Source organism: Centropristis striata, chromosome 17 (genome assembly GCF_030273125.1).
Source record: "Centropristis striata isolate RG_2023a ecotype Rhode Island chromosome 17, C.striata_1.0, whole genome shotgun sequence".
NCBI classification, from domain to species: domain Eukaryota; kingdom Metazoa; phylum Chordata; class Actinopteri; order Perciformes; family Serranidae; genus Centropristis; species Centropristis striata.
The window spans coordinates 24,815,820-24,841,531 of NC_081533.1; the positions used below are offsets into that span (position 1 = coordinate 24,815,820).

The window sequence follows — 25,712 nt, forward strand, 5'->3', positions numbered from 1 at the left end:
TCCCCTCGGTAGTCGCCACTTGTGACCTTGTGCTCTCTCGTCTTGGCAGGAGACCTCCTCCACTCTCCTTTAACACTTCCTTCTCTGTCCCTTTAAGTCTGTCAGCCTCCCAATGACATTAAATGTTCATTGCATGTCTATATATAGTAAATTGATGTAGGCAGAAAGCAGAGTATGGGAGAGCAGTATTTAAATGACTGTGTCACCCTGCTGTTAGATGTGGAATGCTGCCACGGCTTTGGCACAAAGCACCTCGATGAATATGCATTGAGCTACAATGATGTGTAATTTACACAGAATGTGTGTACGTGTGTTTACAGTATGTGTGTGTTTATGAGAGTGAAAGGGGCAGTGAAGGAGAACATTTTGCTGGAATCCCATTCTCCTAAATCCCGTTGCTCGAGAGTGCAGCTCATCTATACAGAGTGATGCCGAGCTGAAAATACACACATATGGCTGCCCTGAATAAAAGATGACAGGACAGCAAAGCTCTGCCCCCCACAAAAGCCATCCTGAGTGCATGCGTGTATAGTGTGTACACATGTGTTCATGCATATTGCTAGCATGCTAGCACTTAGCATTTCTAAGTGCATGTTCAACATGTCCCTAACCGTATGCCCTTGAGCTAGGGGTTCCTTTTTACTCTCTCGTATATATCCAAAGATAAATAGTGTGTAAAAATAGCATCCATCCACATTAGCACGCATGAGTAATTCCCTTTCATCTCTGCCTGACCAATCGAGTGCAGTGAACTGGGAGAGGATAATGACAATAATGGGGGATGTTTTTTTGTTTTTTTCCCTTAATGCTTGTTTGAAGGAAAAGCAACAGACACAACAGCGACTTAAACAGAATGACGATTCTAATTTACCTACAGTCTCTTTTTCTTAACTATCTTCCATCAAAGAAATGGCTGAAAATTATTTCATAGGATGGCGGTGTTAGGGCTGGCGTACTTGAGTTCAGTCTCGATCTAGAGTCCAGTCTCGAGACCACAAGTCTTGAGTTTGTTGTGATCTTTGGACTTTCTGAACTTGGAATTGGGTTGGTCTCAGGCTCTGCTATTGGTCAAGTTTTTCCTGGCTGTTGTTTCTGAATGAGTTGTACAAAATGGTGCCTGATTGGTTATATTGTTTGATTCGTCAAATAGATTAGATTAGAAGATAGATGAACCACGTTTATATAGGTAGATTATTTTTGCCCATTTTAACTCCCTAATCACTATAATAGCATTGGAAAGAGACTTATGGTCTTGAACAAGACTCCATTTGCTCTAGACTAGGTCTTGATTGCCTTTGGACTTGTCTTGACTCTGACTCAACTTGACTTGGTCTTAGACTTGATTTGGATTCCCATAATAATAATAATCAATTTTTATTTATAAGCGCCTTTCAGAACACCCAAGGTCACTGTACAACAAACATAAAATAATTTAAAAATAATGGCAACAAAATAAAACATCGAACAGTATTGACATGGTGAGTGAGTGACTAGGTGGCATATGCTTGTCTGAACAGTTGGTCTTGACTACAGCTTGGGGCGGTGGTGGATGCTACCTTATACTTTTCCATATTTTTTTCTCCTCTCCATGGAGAACTCTGTTTATCCATTCCTCTCCACACATGGCCAGCTCAGAGTCGACCATACTACAGACTTGAAAAGCACCATAACCCTCCTGGCTAATCTGTATGCTTTCCAATAGGGAGGCTTAAATCCCCCAGTCTGCTTGCGTGCCAGGGAAAACAAAGCCTTTACCTAATAACGAATCCCAGCCATATTTCACACAACACTTTGATTTTGCTTTTGTTAACCAGGCACGATCTCGCTGGCTGCATTGGGGATTGAGGGGGATTGGAGTCGAGGGACAGGAAAAGAGTGTGTATGTTTGTTTATCGGGCACGAGTTAAGCAGGTAATTATGCAGATGTTTGTACGCTGTAGTTTGTGTATGTTTTAGAGTTTTTTTGCATTGATTTTGCGAGAAACTTTGTGCTTCATTTTAGACTTGGCGACCTCAAGTTGACTTAATTTGCATTGAGTAATAAATAGTTTAAATGTTTCTTAATTAGGGTTAAGTTAAGGTTACAGCAATGGTTTATTATTATTAATACAATGACCGCAAGCTTTTTTTAAACCACCTTGACTGTGTGTGTCCAAGCTACACACTCGCCCACATCTGCCAGCATGGTTTCATCTGTACGGTCCAGTGTCAGCAGTGGTGACCTCTGGCCCAGGCATCTATCTCCTCGTGCCATGGCTGTGTGCCTCTGTGGTCCCAAAAGGTTTCCCTGCCTACTGACAGAATGCCCAATCAGATTATTTTTGCCAGGCAGGGCGACACATGCTCTTCCAGCCAGAGATGAGAGTTATAGATACTATGTGGCTTAGCTATAAAAATGCTCATGTACTCAGATATCTATCCATCTCCTAAATGGATTGATGGATACTTACACACTTGTGTAATATTCAATGTGTTACTTTTGATTACCATTTAAAGAGCATTTTTGTTGGCATGTCATATTAGTAGCAAAGCTGACTCTAATACACTGACTCTAATGTGGACAGATTTTTCATGCGGTACATTTACATACAAAGTCAATGGTTTTCTAACAAATCAGGGACTTCCACAACAGGTACAAAGCAGCAGTAGTGGTCATTTCGGCCACGGTTGATGACTCAAAAAAATGGCGCAAAGAAGTGTTATTAGTATCTACATTAGCATATCTTGTGTGAGTTCACACACGGTATAAACTGGCTTCACATTTGGTGTGAACACAGCTTAATAGCATGTCAGCATGTTTAGCTTGGTCACTACAGAGACCAAACTAAATGATGTATTTTTGCAAACCAAACTGGAAGTAGCATCTCCATGGGGTCTATTGAGAATTCTCCTATGGGATTTGATTTGGTTCATGGCAGAAAATAAGCTCTGTGGCAAACACACGTTTCTGATGATTATGCGTTTGTTAAGCAGGATAATCTTCACAAATGAACACCACTTTTAGTATGTTTGAAGCATTAATGCAGCTTACAGAAGTAAAAAGCTAACGTTATGCTATAGTGAACTACTCCATAGTCACACGACTTCTATGTCACTACCGTTTTTCTTCAGACGATCTGACTAGCTAACGGTTTTGACAAACAAATATGTAGCCTAATGAATTGTTCATAGCATAATTTAGAATCTAAGAGTTTGTAAGTTTGTAAGAGCACTGAAAAACACGACTAGAGGCTGTGAGGTGGACTAGTGAGAGAGTTCCCGTCTGTGTCCGGCGTGATGACGTTTAATGTCCCCAACACCCACTGTAGTCTCATTTAACTACTTATTAGCAACCGACTTTCAAAGGACAAGTAAAAACTCTAACAACACCACAAACCTTATTTCAGGCATCTAACCAGCCTATTCAAAAGGACACTGGGATACTGGGATGCTAAAATGCTAATTTACCACCAGGCTTCAGAACTCATTCCTGTGGCGCCTTATTTGGTCATGAATAAAGGTATTGGACAAATGTTTAAACTTGATGATTAAAACCCAATGTCAAGATCAACTGACAAGTTAATGAGATTAACCTTAATTGTACCACGTTGACAGTTATTATGAGACTGGAAAGCAGACAGAGTGGCTAGCAAGGCTAACCAGTTAGATACATGCATCTAGTCTCATTTTAGGCAAATGCTACTTTATACTGACATTTGCTTATTTCTCTGTAGTATTCAGAGATACAATCTTGTTATAAACCAATGCCATACTAATTAAGCCATCCCAGAGTTTTCCAGACATTTTCTTCCTCAGTTGTGGTGAAACACAGATGATCCACACAGTAAGCATGTGACTGTTGCAGACGACGAACTTAAGGAACCTCCTCTGCTTTTAAATCCTCATTTCAAATTTCTGCTATCAATTATTTAGCCAGCAGGATGTTCCTTAACCTTTCAAGACCATATCAGCAAGCATCTGCTGGATTGTCCTTGAGCAATACACTGTATCCCTTCTAGCTCCAGGGGGCTTCTTCTGCAGCGTTCTGACCTCTGTCCTCATTGTGGACGGAGTGGGACAGCGAGTCTATGTCCCTTCATGGATCCATTCAGAATGAGTGGGGTTTTTCCCTGGATTTTGTTACTTATTCAAATTTCCAAAACACTTTTGGTATGACTGAGGCTATATCAGAACACGGGATGTCACTTTACCTTTTACTATTGCCATCCACAGTGCCCATTGGCACCTAAATTTGCTTCCCCAACTCCTCTTCCATGAAAAATTATACCAAATACTCAAATGTTATTGTGCAATGCAGTTTGTCATTATGAAAAACAACATAAGGTGTGTTTTGCAGGTCATGCATTATCTCTGAATAAGTGTTACAAACTGTTCCTAGCTAGCCGGAGCTGCACTGTGCTAGTCTGTTTAAATCCAATTTGGAAGTGTAGCGAGCAGGATAACAGTCACCTAAAAATAGTCTGTGGCTGTATAGCTGAAGGTTTTTGGATGATACTGACATTTACTGGGAAGCAGCTACTGCAAATTCTTTCTCAAATGCTCACAGAGCGTTTATATTCATTACTGTCAAAATTATGCTGTCAACATGACAAAAAGTATTCTCAGATCTTGGGGTTTCAATTAAACTTAGAGGAGAAACATTTGTGTCTAAATGGACAAAGTATTCGGTTTCTTACCCTCCTTTTTCTGCAGCTCTTTGTAGTGAGAGAGAAAGAAAAGAGTGCATGGTGAATCTATTATTCCAGGAGACTTCAAATCTTTTGCTTGCGGCAAATGTGACTTCGCAAAAGCCTGTTTTGAAAAAGCTGGCGATTCTGTGCTATTTTTAGTTTCTACCTCCTCCTCCTTCCCTCCTCCTCTCCTGCCCTACTCTTCCTCTCCTCTTCACCTCTGTCCATCCCTTTATTATTCTGAGGAGGGCTCCTCTCACCGTTGAAACACCCCTGTGCACACAGGTATTACTGAGGCCTCACAGTTCACCTCAACAAACCTGTGTGGGGATGTGTGTCTATATATGTGTGTGTGTGTGTGTGTGTGTGTGTGTGTGTCAGAGTCTTTCAGAAAGAGAGTGAGAGAGATGAAGTGATTTAGCTTGACGGACAGGTTTTGTAATACAGTACTTCAAATTATATTCCCTCTCCACCAGCCTGCCCAAGTCACTTATTCACAGCTGCTCTTGGTCTAATGGAGGACATGGGAGCATGGGTTCATGAGTTCATTCAATAAAATGGTCAAGTAGTGTCCACCACCAGAAACACATCCTTGAAAAATGATTGCAAGGAAGGCAATATTGCAGAGGTGGTTGGATCAAGTTTTGGTAAAAGAGTGGCAGTGTAGGGAGCCAGCATATGACAGAACAGAATAAATGCAGTACACTATAGGAAGTGAAAGTAGTGAAATGCACAGTGGAAGATTAAAATATAATGCCATGTCATGTCATGTCAAATTGTTTCTGAGGGCTGCCATTAGCCTGCGGACTGTACTTTGACCACACTTTGACCAACATTTTGCTTTATATCCACTGTGGTTCTCTGTGCTGTACTAGGGCTGTTCAATTTTAATAATCAACATTTATTTTCAATTATGATTTTGGGCATCATTTCACAATGAAGCTCTCGTCTTGTCTTGTCCTATAAATCCAGCGCAGCCCTTTCCTTTACAGTGGTGCACTTTTGCCCTTTTATAAAAATATACAAAGTCGGCCATAAAGTTGGAACAATATATTTTTACTCCTTTCCATGAAATGATTGTAAGAATGTGATTTATTCTTCTCAAAACTTTATGAATCAATCTCTTCCAAACATATCACAATGAAAATGAAACCACAATTAACAGAGGATGTGTTAAGTGTGTCTGAAAACAATATTATTCCAACTTTATGGGAAACTGTGTATATTTTTTTAAAAGGACAAAAGCGCACCACTGTAAAGGAAAGGGATTTATATATATATTTATATATTTATATATATATATATATATATATATATATATATATATGGATTTATATATAAGCTCATAGCAATCCATCCAGTTTTTTGTCAAGACATTTCACTAAAAAACAAAACTGTTAACTCGTAGTGATGCTAGATGAAAGGTCAAAGGACCACCAAAGTCAGTAAAGTTCAGCCTCTGGGGACCATAAGTGGATGTACAGAAAGTCTATCCAATAATTTTTGGAATATTTCAGATCAACATTTCCATCCATAGAGCCATGCTGTTAGTGGCTACAAAAACAACTTCACAACATTCCACATGTCTTGTGACTTTTGGTGGAAGCATTTTTCATGGAAAGGACCTGGGGAGATCAGATAGTGATTCTTAATCAACTGACTTGGCTCTATTTTTGAAAAACATGTTAAAGTGAGCAGCATAGGAAATGCCCGACCGCTGTCCACTTCCAAAGCTTAGTTTTCTGGAAGTGAGCCTAATGTCTGGTACTGAGCACCCTGACACATTGTAATATGTGTACAGTCCAACAGGAATCCTGTGAGACTCATTTTCTTTCCCAGCTCAATATACTGCCCTATAAACGGGACAGTGTTGAGCGCCAGTAGCCTGGTGCTGGGGTCAGTGCAGGACAGCAGTCGTGATTAATTCAGTAAAAAAAAAAAATTATGAAAAATCCCCCTCTCTTATTCAACCTTGCCTCATATATCAAAACTGTCTGTCACACATTGTCGATTAATGATTTAATCTCCCAACAAATTAAACTTCAATCAGCCCTACTGGGGACGCAAGTATATGACATCACTGGTGGGGGTGTTGGATTAATTCATGTTAAATATTCATGAATCTTATTTGTTTGCAAACATAGAAGTATCTAAAATAGAAGCTACGAAGTCAGCAAGCACATTCTTGTATGGGTTCTTTTAATGCAAAGTCAAAAAAAGTCTTTATTCTCACCTTAAGATTGTTGGAGTTGAGAACAGGTTGAGACAGAAGGTTGGAGATGGAGAGGTGAGGGGGTTAAGAGGTGCCTGATGGTATGGAAGACAAAACAAGGGGAGGTAAGGCTTAGGCACAGAGTAATTATTATTGAGGAGCTGTGTGAGGGAGTGTGATTACTGCTTTGGGAGTTGTTCAGAGGAGCGAGGAGGTGGGAGGCAGGGTGCAGGTGTGCTGATGTATTGGTCAGGCCCTGCTGCTTCCTAACCCCGGACCCCTGCCACCAGCGACACCTGAGCCAGCCGGCACTGCCTCTCTGCAGCTCCACCGCACCATCCCCTTCCCTCTCATTTACCCTGTTTATTTGCCCACAGCTAATTTCAGCTCTGTCCAGTTGGGTGAGACACTGCGCTCCTCTGTACCGGAAAGGTTCCTGTTTAAACAGCTCATTTGAATAAATGCAAATGTGCTTGTTATTTCCTGAATTTGTAATTAATTAGTACGGACAGTTTGATTTTTGTGCAAATCTAATGGTAACTTTAAATAACTTGGTCTCAAGTAACAATTAGAGTGACACTTGTATAGCGCAGACCTCTGACAAGTCCTTTATTGAGCTAGAGGAAAAGCATCCATAAAGGTGAATAACAACTACGAGTCCATCACAAAACTCTAACCCTCATTTTCACTTGGGTGTTCATTTTAGACCGTTTTCTGAACACTATTTGTTTGTTTTTTTGTGCCATTACTTAAAATGTCCATCCCTGGGGAGTCCTGGTGGATCATTGGTAGAGTGCGTACGACTAAGGCTTGGTCCTTGCCGCATGTCTTCCCCAGGAAGTTTTTTTCCCTAAACCTAGATCTGTGTTAGAATTTACCGAAACTGCAGGCTTTTAGAACCCCGAACCGTACCTGTATGTATAATTTGTGTATAATATGTGTGCTCCTTTTTTGTTCTTAGAACATGCCTCGGTACCGTGAGCCGTTGTGTCGTTTAGGTCGGAGATCTTGTTGGTTTTTCCCTTGAATAACCCCATAGGATGTTTCTACAAGCATTTCAATACAACCCATATTTATGTTTTAGACTGAGGGTGGGGGAGGACTGTCTTTTATAGCGCCTTACCAGGAACTTTCTTGTCCTAAATTTAGAGAAGCGATTTTGTTGCCTGGATTCAACAAAACTAAAGCCTTTTTTCACAACAGCAAAACCTTAAGTAAATATATATATATATACATACATATACATATATATATATGTGTATATATATATATATATATATATATATACATACACATACACACACACATACATACATATATACGTATATATATATATATACCAGTAAAACGTTCATATGGGTCGTTTTGACCTATTCTGTCGTTTAGGTTTTCCATTCTCTCAGTCTAATTAAGCTGAAAAATGCCACAAAAAAAAAAATCCCCATCGCTCAGACCCACACTGTGATTCCGATCCAATTAAATGGGCTCTTCCTTGGTTCATGCCTCACCTTTCCATCAAGTTTCATGAAAATCGTGCCAATAGTTTTTCCACTGTGCTGCTGATGAACTGAACCAAAAACATAACCTCCTTGGCGGGAATATTTATGGAATATAATGAGAAAAGACTCAAAGGCAAATTCAGAGCTCAGTAATCTTGGTAACACAGCACCTTATTGAGCCACAATACATCAGCCACCATTAGTTCCTATTTATACCAGATCAAATAAGGCTACAGCAGCTAAACTAAAAGAAAATATTGATACATAAATAATGCAAATGATTTCTGATGACATCACACATCAGGGGAACATTTTTCTGCATTGCTCACCAATACATAGGGATTGCTGCAGTACATATACCTGTTTGACCTGTATCTACATGGCGTACTAAAGGTGAATTTCGTGGAAAAAACCCAAAACATGAGGTATAGATATTTGACCAGCTGAGATGTGATACAAGTCAATGTCTTTATTGCTGCATGAGTCGTGCAGCATCTGTCCTTGTTCAATCAATCTATCCCTCCCCTCCCCAACACTCATTTGCAGCCTCTGAGTCGATCCGTCTCCTTCTGTTTGCTGTCCTTGGTCTCTTTCTCTGACTCACTTTCTACTCATCTCTCTCTCTTTTTATCTAATCCCTCTCCACATGCACTGCTGCATTGGCTCCAGCCTTCTTAGCAGCAGAGTTTTAAAAAAAAAAAAAAGGAAAAGAAAAAAGAGGGAGAGCAAGTGGATAGCAAGTGGTGGGGAGAGGGGAAAGACAGCGCAGAGAGCACAGGGGGGAAAAACTGAACCGGGGGTGAAGCAAAAAGACAAAATGATTGCAGCCGGTCAGAAAAGGGAGGGAGGTAAAGATGGGTAAGAAAGAGGCTGGTTGGGAGAGCGAGGTTGCGTCACAGGTTCAATCAGATATGACAGAGAGACACAGAAAGAGAAAGAGAGAGAAGGAGAGAGGGAGGAGAGGATTGATGGGTTTAGGGGGCGGAAAGCCATAAAGAGGCAGAGGTCTATTAAAAGTGGAGTGTTGGGACGTACGCGGGTGCAGTGGTGATTTAAATTAAACGCGTGTGTGTGTATGTGTGTGTGTGTGTGTCTGGCTCTGTGTGTGACACTCGGCCTTGTGCATCTTTCTCTATGTGTTTGTGTCACCGTGGTGTGTGTGCTTCTGTCTGTTTGTACTTCTTTGTGTGCGTGTATATTTGATGTATGCATATCTGTGAGTCAGTCTGCCTATTTATCTTTGTGCTATGTGTGTGTTAGAGAGAGAGAGAGAGAGAGAGAGATAGAGAGAGAGAGAGAGAGAGTTGAAGAGTCAATAGTCTTATTGGAATAATCAGCCCCTCCATTTGAGAATTTTGGGGTTTGAACATACAACTCTCCAAGCACAGAGGGGGGAGACATGCAGCAGAGGGTGGGGATGAGAGGTGATTGAGGACAGGCAGAGATGGAGGGAGCTGCAGAGCAACACGGTGCCACTCACAGTGGCTCCCTGCCAGCCAACCAACAGCTCTGGGTCTATTTCATCCACCAGTGCCGACTTTAGGAAGAGTAATGAGCGTGTTTACATGCATACCGTATGCGACAAGTACTTCTGAGTAAGTTCTTATTTCGTTGAATCATGCAGCCTTGTTCTTTGTACTGTTGTTCTTTAACTGTTTGTATGGAACGGCAGATTTCAGTATAAAACATCCTGTCAATCAATAGTCCATGCACATGAAAAATGTATGCTTTCCGGATTCGAGACTGAGAGTAACTCTACTGTTTTGGTTCAGAGCAGGCAGTTGTTTTCCATGAAAAACAAAAAATACACAGTACATTACCTAGCCCAATGGAAGCCTATGCAGAGACATAAGCAATGATGGCTGATTCCAGGGCTGGGCAATATGGACCAAAAGTCATATGCTGATATATTTAGGCTGAATATCGATATATGTCACAAGTAGTTTTATTGAAACCTTTTATTTAAGTTAACATAAATACAGTATAACAGGACTACTTAAATAAAAAATAGCCTACTAAATAAAATAGGCAAATCTTTTTCTGAAATAAATATTTTTAAGAATAACGAACATTACAAAAGAACTAAATATGACAAACCCTAGTAAGTGCAGCATTAAAATATAAAGAAAGAAATTTTTTTTAACTATATCGATGTATGCGATATGGTCTAATTCCATATCACATTTAAAAATATATCGATATATTTTTATATCGATATATCGCCCACCCCTACTTGATACCCATCCGAAGAGTCAGACCATGAGTTAAATGCTTTGGATCTCAAGATAATGGCATAAAATTTTAACTGGATTTAAAAATAGGCAATTTAAGATCCACAAACGCTTAATATCCTGACTGACAACACCTGTATGTGACGGGAAATTACCTTTATTCATAACTGGACTCCCTTATTAGATTTTGTCACTTGTCAACTGTTTTTGAGAATCAGTTTGAAATTAGGAAATTATTTAGAATAAACGTGAGAAACTTGCACTTGTTTTTAGTTGATATTCTTCTTTCTTGCTTGATTACTTGTGCATATGTGTGATTACTGATATTGGTTTTCTAGAATGAGATTACTGCAGCCCCAGTATGACATGTAATCAATTTCCTCTTAAACCTTTGTTGGCAGAAGCAGGTCTCCACTGTCCTCGCCAGCGTCTGCCCTTCAGTGCCTACTGATGCCCAGCCAAGCCTCGCACCAGCCAGACCCCCAACCCCCCACCCCCAGGTCCGTTCTGCTGATGGCAATGCTGGCTAATATCTGCTTATCTCGCTCCCACACTGCGTTCTGACACAGGGACTATTGGTAATATCTGGCCAGGAGGTGCCGAGTCATGAGAAACGGAAGCCATGGAGGGAAAAAGAGGGCTGGCAATATAAAAGAGTCATCCAGAGAGGAGGTAGAAAATGCTGCCTGCCACAAGAGAGGAGAGACGTGAAGGAGTGGTGTGGCATTCTCTCCTGAGCTCTTAGCCAACATTAAGTGTTGGATCCATTCATGACATGTCTATCTTTTAGAAAAAAAAGTGGCACCTACTCCTCTACGAAGATACATACCATAGAATTTCTGAGGGTTAAGGGTGACTCAAGTCTAAAACCACCGACAGTATTCTCTATTCTCTAGGGCTTTAAAGATAATTGATACATATCAGAAAACTGTTGAATCAAATAATATTGAATCATATAGATAGAAATGTATCCGTCTGAAAGAAATAAACTATCTATAGCCTTTACTTGGATGTATTAAACTATAGGAAAAGTTTTGTAACCAGCAGCATTGGTTATTGGTTAGGTATCCTACCAAGTAGCATCTGCATTTGATTATTTTGTATCAAGATCTAGAAAAAAACACTATGGCCCCAAATGACACCGGTGATCATTTTCCCAGTGAACCCAAAACTAAACATTGTTATTTGAAGTTGAACTTAATGTCCATGCAGAGCCCTACATATCTACGTGACATCTATATGTCATCTATGTGACATCTATGTGTCATCTATGTGACACTTAAAGAGACGCTTTACGGCACCCTTTACATTGCGCTTTATGTAAGTAACGATTTACGTAGGTTGTGCTTTACGTAAGTTGCGCTTTAAGATTTACGTTGTGCTTTAAGTTGCGATTCATGTTGCACTTTACATCACATTCTTACATTGCGCTTTACATCAGCTAGGATACTATCTCACCTCCGGTAGCTACGTCCATTTATTTTCCTTTTTTTATATATATCTAACTATATATCTAGCTATATCTATCCATGATTTTTTTCTAACTTTGAGCAAGTAGATTTTGATGCCTAAACCCTATCTCACAACTAATGGCCTGTTTAAATGGCAACCATTACATGTATGAGGAGATGTTGATCTCTCACTAATTTAAAAAATCTTATCTTATCTGAGGGAAGGAACAAAAAATGCACTCATAAGGTTTGGAGGACTCGTGGATTAATGTGTTTGTAATGATGCTTGCAAGCTGAAGTGCAGTTGGCCACAACGCACAAGGTGAGGAGTATCCGAGTGCATCCACTCACTTTCCTCTTTAGATTATCATCAGACTCCTCTCCCTCTCCATCCTTCACTATTCCCAGGACAGCCCTGGACAACCCAGAGCTTGTTTAACAATAAGTTCACCACTGGTATCACTGAGCGTCCTTCAACCTGAAGAGCCAAACCTCTGCCCACCAGCCACTCGGGCTCCTCTTCACAGGTCCTCAACAGCAGTCCGCTGAGGCCAAGGGGCTGCTAGAGTTGTCATTATCATCTTTACACAAGGAGGTAAACGCCTGCTACTTCCTAATCAACCGGGGCCATCTTGACTCCAAGCCTCTCTAATTCTTTTCTCAACCACTTGTGGGCTGACAGGTTTGGCGTCGAGAGCAGGGTAAGAGGTAAGAGTGTGTATGTGTGTTTTGGGAGGTGTAGTATTGTGCTGGTCTTTGAGAAGGTATATCTCACCATAAATGTGTCTATGCTGGCGTGTATGCATCTCTTACACCATGCACATAGGTTTTTTCTGTGTCTGTTTGTACATGTGCCTAGATTTGTCTCTCGTGTATGTGTTAACCCAACAGGGTTGCCCAGCATCTCAAGTGTGTGCCAGAGCCTAGTACCAAAGGGCTCTGCTTCAGTTAATGAAGACTGGCAGAGCTAGATCCACTTGGCCCACCAGAGGACTCTAGTCACCACTACGCAATTTGGAGACATCTGTTTTATGTGGCCCATTTTTAATAAGACACCAAAAATGGTTCAAAGTCATACCCATACCCATGCACACGGACACTGCCAAGAAGAAGCCATAACACACACTTGCTTTCTCTGTCCTCGGTACAAATTTGTGTGTGTTTCGTCCTTATATAACTGCCTCCTCCAGACTCCTCTCTATCCCCCAAGCTCGCTGATCGATTGTGAGGTGATTGTTGGAGCAACCAGCATTTGGTCTCCCAGGCGCCGCATTGGCGATGACCCGTCGGAGTCAGCTCATCCAGAACTCATAAACAAAGCATGCTGCCCAATTACTTTAATAGAGCGGAGCCACAAAGAGCCTTGCAACCCTTAAAGAGACGGGACAATTAATATCAGAGGTATAAAAGTGTAATGAAGAAGCAGGCCCACCTGATGAGATGGACCATAATGTACCCATTTCTTTTTTTGTGCGCGCCAATTCACGAGACAGTTAAAGCTATTTTTAAAGGTGAGGGATGAGAGAAATCACACAAGTCATGGTTGCTTATTCCCTCGCTTACTGCAGCGTTTAATTTCTAAGCTTACGGCACATGGCAATCAACCTTTAATGCTAAGCTGTATCAGACTGTTCAAATGGCAGCTTCATTGTACTAAAGTGCTGTATGTAAAACCTTCAAAATTCTCTTCCCTGCAGTTCTAACTGAAATAAAACAGCAGCTCTGTCTTTCTGCAAATGTGTTCAATATGTTCCACTTTAAGGGAGAGCACTCGTTTAATTCATTCAATGTGGCTTTTCACATTCTGTAAATGCACTCCACTTGATGTCTTTATTTATCTTTTGATAACATTTACAATGCCTACTACACATTTGCAGCTGCACTGCAATGTCACTGTGTCTCTCCAACAAATGTGCTGATGCACGCTATGTAAAAATGAATAAATAGATAAAAATAAGAAGCTGTTGCAGAAGCAATTTCACTCCCCCCTATATCACATTTGTCCCCATTATCTTCTCCTCTCTTGGAATGTTTGGAAGGTAAATGGTCTTCTGGAAAATTAGTAGGTTGAATAAAACACCCAATATTTTTCTCAACAAATGAGATCACAACATCGCTCCAGTTACAAAATTGGACAGAACTGTGTTAAGTACAGGGTGTTGAAATGGCCATGTGCCTAATAATATTTCATAAACAGTTGTTGCTGGTAAGCATAATGCTTTGTGTTCACACTGTGACACTCATCTCTCTTTTTCACTCTCCAGTCAATCTCAACCTGGCACAATCTGTTTTGTACCCAGCAGCCCACTAGAGATGGCCCACTATGTGGTCCCTTAGATGGCCTAATTGATCCACTGATTGGCACAAGCAGTGAGTCTAATTGCGTGAACTCCATTGGCCAGTGGCTTCCCAACATCATTGGTTTCCTCTCGCTGCCTTTGTGGGCAACAAATTTTAAATTCTCAACATGGCTGACATGCTCAGGCTGGGAGGGATCATTTGGAGACAAATTAAGCTCTGTCATGTTTCCAAAAAAGTCAGGAGAGGCGGATAGGGGGCAGATAACAGCATCCTTCTTGGCAGTCGTTGGTGACACGTGTTTTCATGTTGGAGCTGTACTATATACATGAATGTGCAGCAGAGTTTAACATGGAGTATTATTATTGGCTGACATCTGCCACATGTTCTCTCTGTCTCTCTGTCATCCATCACCTTTGACCTGACAGCATACATCATGTTCTGACACTGCAGACCTACATCCTAATTCACTCTACATTTAGACATTAAGTGATTAAATAACATATACCTTCATGTAACTAAAGAAATATTAAGTATTGTCCAATTTTGTGTGTATGTTTTTTGTTTTTTTATGTCTAGTTGTGTTCCCTTCTTGCTCTGTTAGTGTATAAAATATGTTTTGTCAATCAATGTGCATTGTTTTCTGATTCTAGTTTATATGAAGGGTGGTGATGCAGTGATACACTCAACTTATGATTCACAATACAATTGACTATACTGGTTTCAAGATTTTTTCAGGATTTTTTTTTTTAACAAAATGAGACTGAAAACAGATTTTAGCTGAAAAGATTCCCTGATTTGTCAGATTAAAATCTATAAAACATATTTTATCTTATATTTCTTTAACAAGAATCTTTTTTATTTATTTCTGAATTAGGGTATGCATTATGCACAACGAGGCATTTCTAGTAAAAGATAGTAAAAGTGGAACTGAAAATATCCTTCGTCTTAAAAAAAAATTTAATTTTAAAACGAATCCCAAATCAAACAAATAAATGAATAATACCAATTTATAAAATATCTTCAAATTAACCTAATTTGGAATATATACATGTTGTTTTTTGAAGAAATATCAGTATATGCACATTTTAAGACAAAAGTTGAGATCTTTGGACACGGCAGCCACCATATCTCTGCGCCTTGTATGCGAGTGATGTAGGTCATTGAACAAGAAAAAGTCAAAAGTAGATCATCTGCTGTTTAAAAGAGCATCTCTATTCATTTTTCATCTCACCAATTTGAATTGTCACACATTTGTATCATGGATTTACCGTCTTGCAAAGTGTCGTTACGTTCCTAATGAAGAGATTAAATAAATTGTACAAGGGGGGCTCCCTATTCAAAACACAGTGGCCAGAAGGAAAAGTTCAGACTTGCCATATATTAACTTTAACTATTATCCACCAAAGACAGAGGTGAGGTGTTATGTGGCATAAATCTACTGCTCCAATAACTCTCCAGACCAGCTCTTTTCTCGGGAGAGCAAAGTCTATATCAATAGCTCAGAGAAAAATATGTATAATACATAAACCTTTATTGCAGGGATACCTCAATGAGGAGTTGCAAAGGAACATGTTAGTTTAGTTCAGCTCCAAAAATGTAAGAAAAAGCAAAATGATCAAAGTCACACTGAGGTAATAAAATCTATTGGACTGCAAATATATAATCACAGCTTCTTTGGTGTTGATTGCTTCTTCTTGGAATTCAATGTAATGACTCACTACCACTTAGAATTTGACTTGAATTGTCTTTCTGCTCTCCGACTGCTCAACTCAACCACCTCCCACTCATGTTTGGGTTGCAGCTTTTACTACTCAACTTTCTAAAGATATCATCAGAGAAATTGATTTATTTCATTCCTTCTCCAGTGCATTCACTAACGGGTTCTAAAGAGCAACAGCAAGCTATGCGGTTCACCTTCTGGCTGTATCTGACGGTGGCATAACCCGCACAAATATAAGTCCAAACAACAAACTTAGCTTCATTGCAAATTTTCAACCTATAAAGCCTTCTTGTATTCTACCACAGATGGATATGATCTTCCAAAGGGTTCAGGCAACAAAGCAGCCCTTTACAAACAATTACTTTGATGTTTTTACATTCTTTAGCTCCAGTCGTGTTCTTTATATTCAAAATCAATACATTCACATTGTGGTCAAAGTAGCTTCAATATGCAAAGCCCATCTGAAAACTTCTTTCCCACATGACTTGATGAATAAAACATATTTTAGCCACCTAACATAATGAATATCAGTTTAAGTATATGCTATATTAAGAATATATATTTTTACCCCTTTACCTTGCCAGCAGATTGCCCTTTATGACGGGGAATTGAATCTGTTATCCATGCTTTCTTCAAAGCCCCCAGACTCCATTGAAAAAACAGCAATTTAACAGTTGCTAATCTGTTGTTACCGCCACTTTGCTCGGTTACTTTGTTTGTGTTGTTGTGTGACTTTGGGATCCATAGTAACTTGTCATCCACCACAGTATATTCTGTTCCGTGATTTCCAAACATTAACCAACAAGGTTAATGTTGACTCAGCTAGTGCTAGCATTCACAGCTTACTGTGGTAACCTACGTCAATGCTTCTTGCTAAGGCTGAGTGGGCATTTAGATTTCAAGAACCTGGAGAAGAACAAAGGTGGAGTCTGTCTTTTAAGAGGCTGTAAGCTGAATTCAGAGCATATCCTGCACACGGCCCTCAACATGTCAGAAAGTTGTTGTTTTTTAAATGGTAACAGTGGGAACAAAGCAGTGTAACCTGATGGAGAACCAATGGGTGGCAGTGAACACTTGGCCAGACTGGCTACAACAACAATTTGTTGTTGCTTGTTGTCAACAAAGCAAAGAGAAGCTCAGATTAAAACACACATCGAGGAAACATGACTTCATTACTCCACTATATCTTTACATAGAAAGTAGTTATTTACTGCTGTATTGATGGTCTGAATGGCATGTGCCCTTTCATGGTTGCTCTGAGGAATTATAATTGTACGAACAGCACATACTCATAGACTCCTACCATTACCAAAACTATATCTTAATATCCATGGTATTTTATTCCCCATATCAATGAAACGGCATCTTTATAAAGCTTACAGACATTTATAAGGGCTGCCAGGCCATGGCATGAAAGTGACCCCCATAAAACCTATCACTAATCTTAGTTTTGTTTGACCGTTGGTTTACAGTCCTCTTAAGGTCTTCTATTTGTGAGGTTTACAAAATAAAAGCCCTAAATCTATAGCTTCAGTTCGGCTGATAGAACGTTGCTTTTGCAATATGGAGACAGTCAAGGGCAACGCTGGAGTCGGGTTGTAAACCACAGTGCTGTATGTGTGCGTGTGTGTGTGTAAGTGCTGATGTACAGTACATAGAACTCGTAAACTACAAGCCAACACAGGACCAGACAGGACCCCAATCAAATCAATGCGGGTTCAACGTCTATTGCCCCCGTGTGTGTATGTGCATGAGTGTGTGTGGGAGCCCGATCACTGGATCAATCCACAGGGGAAAGAGGTTGACAGAATAATGGCCTGTCCTCTCTTTTCATCAGCCGTTCTCTCTGTAGCCATATTCTCTACTTTCCTGCATTCCCCCCTCTAGCTCTCGTTCTCTGCTCATACACACATCACCTTCTTCATTCATCCCTCTCTTATTCATCTTTTTTTCCCTTCCTGTCGCACTGGTCCAGGAATAACTCCTCTCTGTTGCCTCTAATCTCACATATTTCCCCTTCATTCCATCTTTTCTTCGTCTTGCTGCCATCCGCAGTAATCCTCCATTTCGCTTTTGTTGCCGATCGCCTTTCTTTTTTCCCTTTTTATAAAATTCTCTTTTCAAGCGACCCCCTCCACCCCACTCCCAGCCCCAATAACTCAAACAGTCCTTTCTTTGATGCATCATTCATGGTTTTGTTCCCTAATGCACTCTCTATCTCTTTCACAGCCACACTATCAAATCTTCATCATCGGCTTTTATCTAGTGTTCCAGTTTGCCCCTTCTCTCCCCCCCCATGTCTTGTCTTGTCTTGGTTTCTCTTGCTGCTGCTGCTGCTGCTGCTTCTTGCCCCATTCTATTTCTATCCATGCAGCACAGCTCAGTCTCTTCATTGCTGCTCTTTCAAGCCTTTCTTTTATGCCCCCTCCCTCCTTCATCCCTCTCATTCCCTTCTCCATCACTTTCACTTTTCTCTTCCATTTCTTCCTTATTCAGCCACCCCTCCTCATCTTTTTCATCCAACCGCAAAGCCCTGCATACCTTGCATGCCCCTCCGTTTTCTCCCCTCCTCTCCCTTCCTGTCATTCCCTGAGGTGAGTGACTGAGTGCTAATGCCCAGGTCTCAGTAATGGCATAATCCTTTACATCAGAGCAGCAGCATCAGTCAGGCTACACGTCACTCTCTAAAAGCCAACCTTATCATTTAAATAGGGCTCTAATCTCCGCATCAAACGCTATTCACCAAATGTACACACATATACGTATACTGACCGGATGCCTCACCATCAAGGCCCAGCCGTGCTGCAGATCCCATTTTGTTTCTTATCGCCTGAGTGGTGCTATCACAGAAAATGCTCCTGAGCTGCATTTACCTGCAGATAAACATGTAGGCTATAGGATGTTTATCTTCCCTACATGACAGTTTAGAAGCATATATGTTGTGTGGCATGTGAAGCAAAATGTATACACTGCAAAACATAGATATCCAGCCTGAGGCTATTAAACTGGTGTCACAATAGGCTTTAAGTGCAGTGTGAAGAAATGTATTTCTGACATGTGCAGATAGAATCACATTATTTTGCTGCCTTGCACATGCGTTTTTTTTCTGCAATGACAATGTGAAGCGCTTAGAACACTAATGCACCTATACACGCTAGTTTGCACACACACACACACACACACAAAACACACGGGTCTATTCCTGCCAGAGCTGAAACATCTGGGCTCCCGAATGGCAGGACCGTCTGGGGAGCGTTGATGTGTTGCTTTGACTGTCCGTGTCCACCTGTGCCCAGAAATAGCTAGAAAAACACAATCTCTCTGCGACACCTGCTTTGGGCCTTACATAAGTAGAAGTGGAGACCACACGGAAACAAGCAGGAGGAAGAAGTGGAGAAATGGATCGGAAAGTTAGAAAAAACCTGAGCATGTGTGTACTGTATATGTGTATATATGCTATTGAAAGTACTTTTTGTTTCAAGATATTTGAGTTTTCAACATTTATGGCAAAAAAAAAACTATTTTTTGTTTGGTGTCAATGTTTTTTCTGACCCATTAACTGCTATAGCTGGTTCAGGTAAAATACCCTGAACCAGCACTTTGTTAAGGTTAAGGAAAGTTAGTAATCATGGTCAAAGCCAGCTTTAACTGTTGTTAGATGGTGACATCCCTTCCAGTGTAAATACCAGAAGTAGAAAAAGACATAGATAAAGACATTACAAAAACAATTAATTAATTGATCTCAATTTTAACTTCCTCCTCTCTAATTAAGGCTTGGTTAAGTTTAGTTGATTTAAACTATGTGGTTAGAGTTAAGTTAAATAAGTTACATTTTTTGGTCCTGGTTAAGAGAAACCAACGCCGACTGTTGATAGACGAAGGGGATGCGAACAACGCTCTTTCAATAAAATTTTAACTGAATATTTACTGTTTTTCCATCAGTCCTTTCCAGGATCTTTATGAAACTGTGCAAACTAATGTTTTTATGAATAACCAACCACATATATGGAAAGAAAATAGGATGTTAGTTGTAGTGGATCTGTACCCAAATTAGAATAATCTGATTTGACAATTTGTTCTGTTTTCCTTTCTTTCATACTACCTGAGAACTGGCATTCCATTAGCATTAGTTTCAGTGATGATTTCAAACACATTTCAGATGCTATCAAATGCATCCCACCACAGTGTCATAATGAAATGAAAATATTTTTACACTTCTCAACTGGTGGTGTCTATGCTGTCTGCCCTTAGAATTCAGTTCCGCAGAAAAGGGAAGATGTAAAGGTTCCGGCCGTGAGCTTTATAGCACCCCTTGTCTGGACCTAGTCGAGGACGGGGCCCTGATCCTGGGCGCAGCTGTCAAACGGGCAGATTGTCCACATGTGTGTCAAGGTTCTAGGGCAATGTTGGCAACCCAGCCGACTCACGAAACACAGATCATGTCTCGTTTACCATGCTTTGTGGGTGTGACTTTTTTGCTGTGTCATCACCATTGATCTATAGCCTGTACTGTTCACATTGATTTTTTCGGAAAATATAATGTGATGCACACTGACTGAGCAATAAAAATTAAAATAATTGAAAACTAGGGGGTCACCAGTGGATAATTCAACTCTTTCAGTGGACAGCCCTAGATAAAAGTCAACTGGACAAGAAGTGTTATACAGCTGTATTATCACACTTCGCCTCACATTAGGTAGAAGCTCTGACTTATGTGTTTTGATAGAGCAAGGTACTTAGGGCGCCCTTTTAGAAGAAAACGAATATTCTCCTTGGCAACCAAGATACAGAGACATAATGCGAGTGAACTTGTCAGCGTGCTTCATGCGAGAGCCAACCATTGATGTGACATTTCTGCCACAAAGTGATAAATAGATGCAACAGTCAACTGTACCACTTACAAGCCACTGAGAGATGGTGCATGTGGCATGTGCGGTAATGTGCACATTTGTGGATGTACAGGTGTCAGTGTTTATGGTAAGTATCTGGCATGTGTCACAGAGTGTGTATGTGCGATCATGCGTATGCGTGCCCATGTGAGTGTGTGTAATTTGATACTTAAGGGAAGCACCTTTCATGCTTGAGTGAGTTTAATGTGTGCAGACTGCATGTGAGCGTGCTTGGTGTGTCTGCATACATTTACTAAACATTTCTTTTTCGCAAATTCTCAAATGATGTTGCACGATCCAATCCTGTGTGCATATGTTGTGCACAAAGTTGTAATTTTAAGCCATGTGTTTGCTTGCGTATGTGTCTATGGTATGGGAGTTACAGAGAGCGTTTGTTTCACGCATACAAATGCAAATTATACCCATTAAAATTACAAACTGTGTTTTTCTTCTCCTTTGCATTTATCCCTCCAGGATGCTTTCATATATTTCTCAATGTAGAGAAGCTGTTTATGCAGATGAGGCTTTGCTTGTCGTCCATAATGTGACGCAAAGAGCCGACAATAGTCCTGCACCGCAGCAGCTACTCCATCACAGACACAGGCAGCCAAGTGAATGATGATTCCCGCTTTGTGCTGGGGCCTGTTCCCATCATGCATCAGTCCGAGATAACATGATAGACTGGATGTTGGTTCCAATTTAGTGTGTTGCTTTTTAACACAAGGAGCACTGAAAGCAGGGAGGTACTACCTAAACTACCATTTAGTCTCAGACACAGTGAATTTGAGTCTTACAAAGCAAAAAAAAACAGACACACACGTGGATACAACTAAAAACAACATGAACAAAGGTAAAATAAATATCATATGCTACTTTAACTAGGTGGTTTCAAACGCTTTGAGGATGGGTGTTGTCGGGCTACAGAGATATGAGACTGCAATAAAAAAAGCCCTTCCCCCCCAGTCTGATGCCGGGTACTTACAGCTGGGGTTTCGACACTGGTGTCAGCTGAACGGAGCTTTATGATGATGACTGACTGCAAGTCATAATTTACCACCACTTCACTGGTGCCAGGTTGAGGATAATGGTAGGGATTAAGGTATAGTAGGTGGAGGGGGAGGGTCTTTAAAGATTAATTCGTCATGAAGTCTTCGTACAAGGTACTTCTTATCACACATATGAAAAAAATCATATGAATATTTTACCCAGCCCGAGTACAACAAAGGTTCAACATGCATTACTACCGGCATGCAAGGATAACATGTTTGCGGTTCGGTTTTTGTTTGTCTGTCTGCAGGAGGACAGAAAAAACTACTGAACCAATTTTCATGAAACTTGGTGAAAGGGTGTAGCATTTGTCCAAGGAAGAACCCATTAAACTTCAGAGTGGATCTGAATCATGGGATGAATACAAAAACGTATTTTTCACTATTGTATTAACATTGTGAGATAGAATATGGCCTTGGTCTATGCTCTTCGAGGAGCTTTCTACTTAAGAAAGTTTTCTTTACAGACAATATTTCTTTCCATGACCTCAGATTATCTATGTTCCAACAATGTTAAAACAAGTGTTGTAATGTCCTCCAAAACTATAATACTCCATAATGTAGATGATCGAGCTCATGGGAGCAACTTGAACTCATATGGATACTTTTACATGCTGAATAGTGTTTAATAAAAGACAACACACATCTATGCTTTCTGAGTGGATCTCATACTTCTATTCGTATTAGACATGCCAAGACATACGCGGTGTTAGAATAATAAAACCATACTTTTATGCTACATATGGGAGTTTGAATCAGCATTCAAGATTCTGCAGAGCGAGCATTGGTGAAAATGTAGAATAAACGTTCCATAGAAACTGTGAAAAAACTGGATGTAAATAAGATTAAGCTGATGTCCTAGTCAATAATCATTGTAAACAGGATTCTTTATACAGTACAAGACTGTTATGCATATAAACTTGCTGACTGCAGGGCTGACAGGTGTACTAATCTCTGTCTCTGTCACTTCAGGGATAAAGTTGGGGTGGTGTTTAATATCCCACCCAACCATATGTGATAGTGTTATCACTGACCTTGACTTGTAGGACCCTTGGGAATCATTTTACTCTAATGCGTAAAACCACAATGTTTAACTTGTTCCCTGCTCAGCTCTGACTCTAAATCCCTGTCTGTCGTGACTGACCTTGAAGTCTGGCTTTGACAAGAGTAAATGTAATAGCATTATAACTGTTGTACAGAAAAGACTTGTGAGCTGGAGAGGGCACTTGGCAGATCAGATTATTCCCTAAAACATATTTACTCTTATGCTGCAGTGACAGCTATAGTGAAATATGCCCGAGGCTAGCAAACCTGCATGTGTGTGTCCTTGCGTGTGTGCATGTGCGTGACAGGCCGAGAGCCACTTAGGCATACAGAAGCCAGTAGTCCGACACAATGTGGTCAGATAACAATGAGAACGTCGGGCCCCTTAAACTTGTGTCAAATGTCAGAATATTAACAGCAGGTAATAAAAACCAGTGCAGTGCCTCATTATCATACTATGCTCAAAACACAGATGCATACACACATTTTGATATGTTGCTCCTGCCACTTTGATACAAAAAAAAGACGTGTATTTCCTCCATCACGCGCACAAAGAGATGGATACAGATATATAACCCCATGGCAGACCCCGTGAGTTGGATCTCTTTAGTCACACAAGGCAATAACATCGTCTACAGGATATTTTCCCTCAAGCCTTAGCAACAGTAGGCCACCACATGAGCAGAAAGGAATCTATTCACCACCCCCTGGGCATGCTCGGTTCTTCTTAGCCCCGCAGGCATTCTGTACCTTTGAATCTTCACTGTCTTTGCCTCTTTTTTATTTGCAGAAGGCCGCAAGGGATGGGCGTGTATGTTTTTATTGCTATTGTAAGAGCTATCCTTTCACACAGAACAGAAGTGCCACTTGTCAAGGTTATGAGGGATATCAAACAAAACAAACATGCAAAATGGTAAAAACATTGCAGGCATAAAAACATATCGTTAAGAGTCTTGTCACTTCTTACACCCTCTATTGGTCTAGGATGGGTGCCTAAGGTGGCAGTCTGTAAGTGAGGAGCTTCGCCAAAATGGGTGTAATGTGCCCCAAAGGTTGGTACACAAGCACTTGTAGAGCCAATACTGTTAAGCAGTTAAGTGATATGATCCCTGACTGACTTTCTACCCAATAGAGAGTAGCATGGGAGTGAATTTCCACTTCTCTTCCATCGCACTCCCCGAAAAAATCCTGTACTCATCACAACCCAATGGCAGAGTAACAAAAAACAAAAAAAAGGGTTCAGGATATTTTTGCAATAACAATATCCTTGATGATATGACAATATACTGAAAGATTTTTTGAAAATATGAATTTTATTATTATTCTTTTCAAGTTTGTATAAATGAAAATTGTACAACAAAATAAATAAATTGCAAATCTCGACAGTTGGCAAATTAAAAAAATGACTCTTGACTCTTCGGTGCAAAATGGAAGTATTAAAAAATATTATATTATTATAAAATAATAAAAATATTACTGCAAATGTCAGTGGTGGAATGTAACAAAGTACATGTACTTAATTACAATTTGAGGTACATCTACTTAACTTGCATATTTCCATTTATTTTCCACTCTACTACATTAAGCTGCCAGGTGTACTTTCTTTTCACACAAATATTTAATATAAGAAACATGATTAAACAATTTTATAAATTAAATCACATAAAAGTATATTAAGTAGTTAAATTAACTCTACCTTGGTGACAGTAAAATGCTGCTTACATAAATGCATCAAAAATAATTATACAACAATATATACAGAATAAACTAAACAAAAGAGGGTTTTTTTGTTACGTTAAGTACATTTTGTTGCTGGTACTTTTTTACTTTAACTTCAGTAAGTTTTGAAATCAATGATTTGACGTCACTATGTCAAGAAGGAGTAATGTTGCCATTATCGCGATAAGCATTTTCTTTATCATATAAACATTTTTACAGATATTATCTTGAATGATGGCACACCCCCAGTCCCATCCCAATCTTCAAAGGATGACTCCCATCCCATTCCCATGTTAAGACGCCTTCACTTAGTAGCACAAAAACATAAAAGCACATTGGCTGGAGTCTATCAGTTGTATTATTTATTTATGTATAAAAAATATTGTTATAATGATTCCCATCCTGCCCACTCCTGCTGACTTTTCTACATTTGATAAACAGTAAAATTGACTCCCATCCCACGGGGGTCCTACAGGAATCTTGTGACCCACAGGATTCCTGAAAAAATCTACTACCTCCCAATGGTACCTGCCAAAGGTGTTGATGAAGCACCAAGTGCAGCTGGAAGCATCACAGCCATGGAGCAAACCCAGCTCACTATGGTGGAGGTGGTGGTGGTGGTGGTGGTGGTGGGAAAGTATATTTCCCCTGTGCCACAAAAGTGCTTCCCCATGTGAGCTTTATTGTGACAAAGCTCTTGTCGCTACTCTCTTAACAGAAAATATTTCTCTTCTATATGCATTCCCCTCTGCAGTTTGCCAAAGCATTCTATATTTAACAGACCTCCACAAGCGCACACATAGCTTCTGGCTCAGTTAAAATTCCAATCCCTGGCTGTGGCCCTAGCAGGAGACCTCGGGATATGAATGAATCATGTACCAGTGAGCCAAGCCCTTTAAATCAAACCATCCCCACAACTTGAATTGGACC

At 40.2% G+C, this 25,712-nt stretch overlaps 1 protein-coding gene across 3 annotated transcripts in view; it reads right to left on the reverse strand.

The window, feature by feature from the left end:
• The window catches only part of nlgn2a (neuroligin 2a), a 232,551-nt gene that overhangs the window by 195,863 nt on the left and 10,976 nt on the right, over window positions 1-25,712 (reverse strand). Inside the window, exon 2 of one of the 3 annotated variants that reach the window (XM_059355475.1) lies at window positions 6,904-6,977. The exons of the other annotated variants lie outside the window; for them this stretch is intronic. The gene's annotated coding sequence lies outside the window, so the exon portion shown is untranslated. The remainder of the gene's footprint in view (window positions 1-6,903; window positions 6,978-25,712) is intronic. 3 annotated transcript variants of the gene reach the window in all.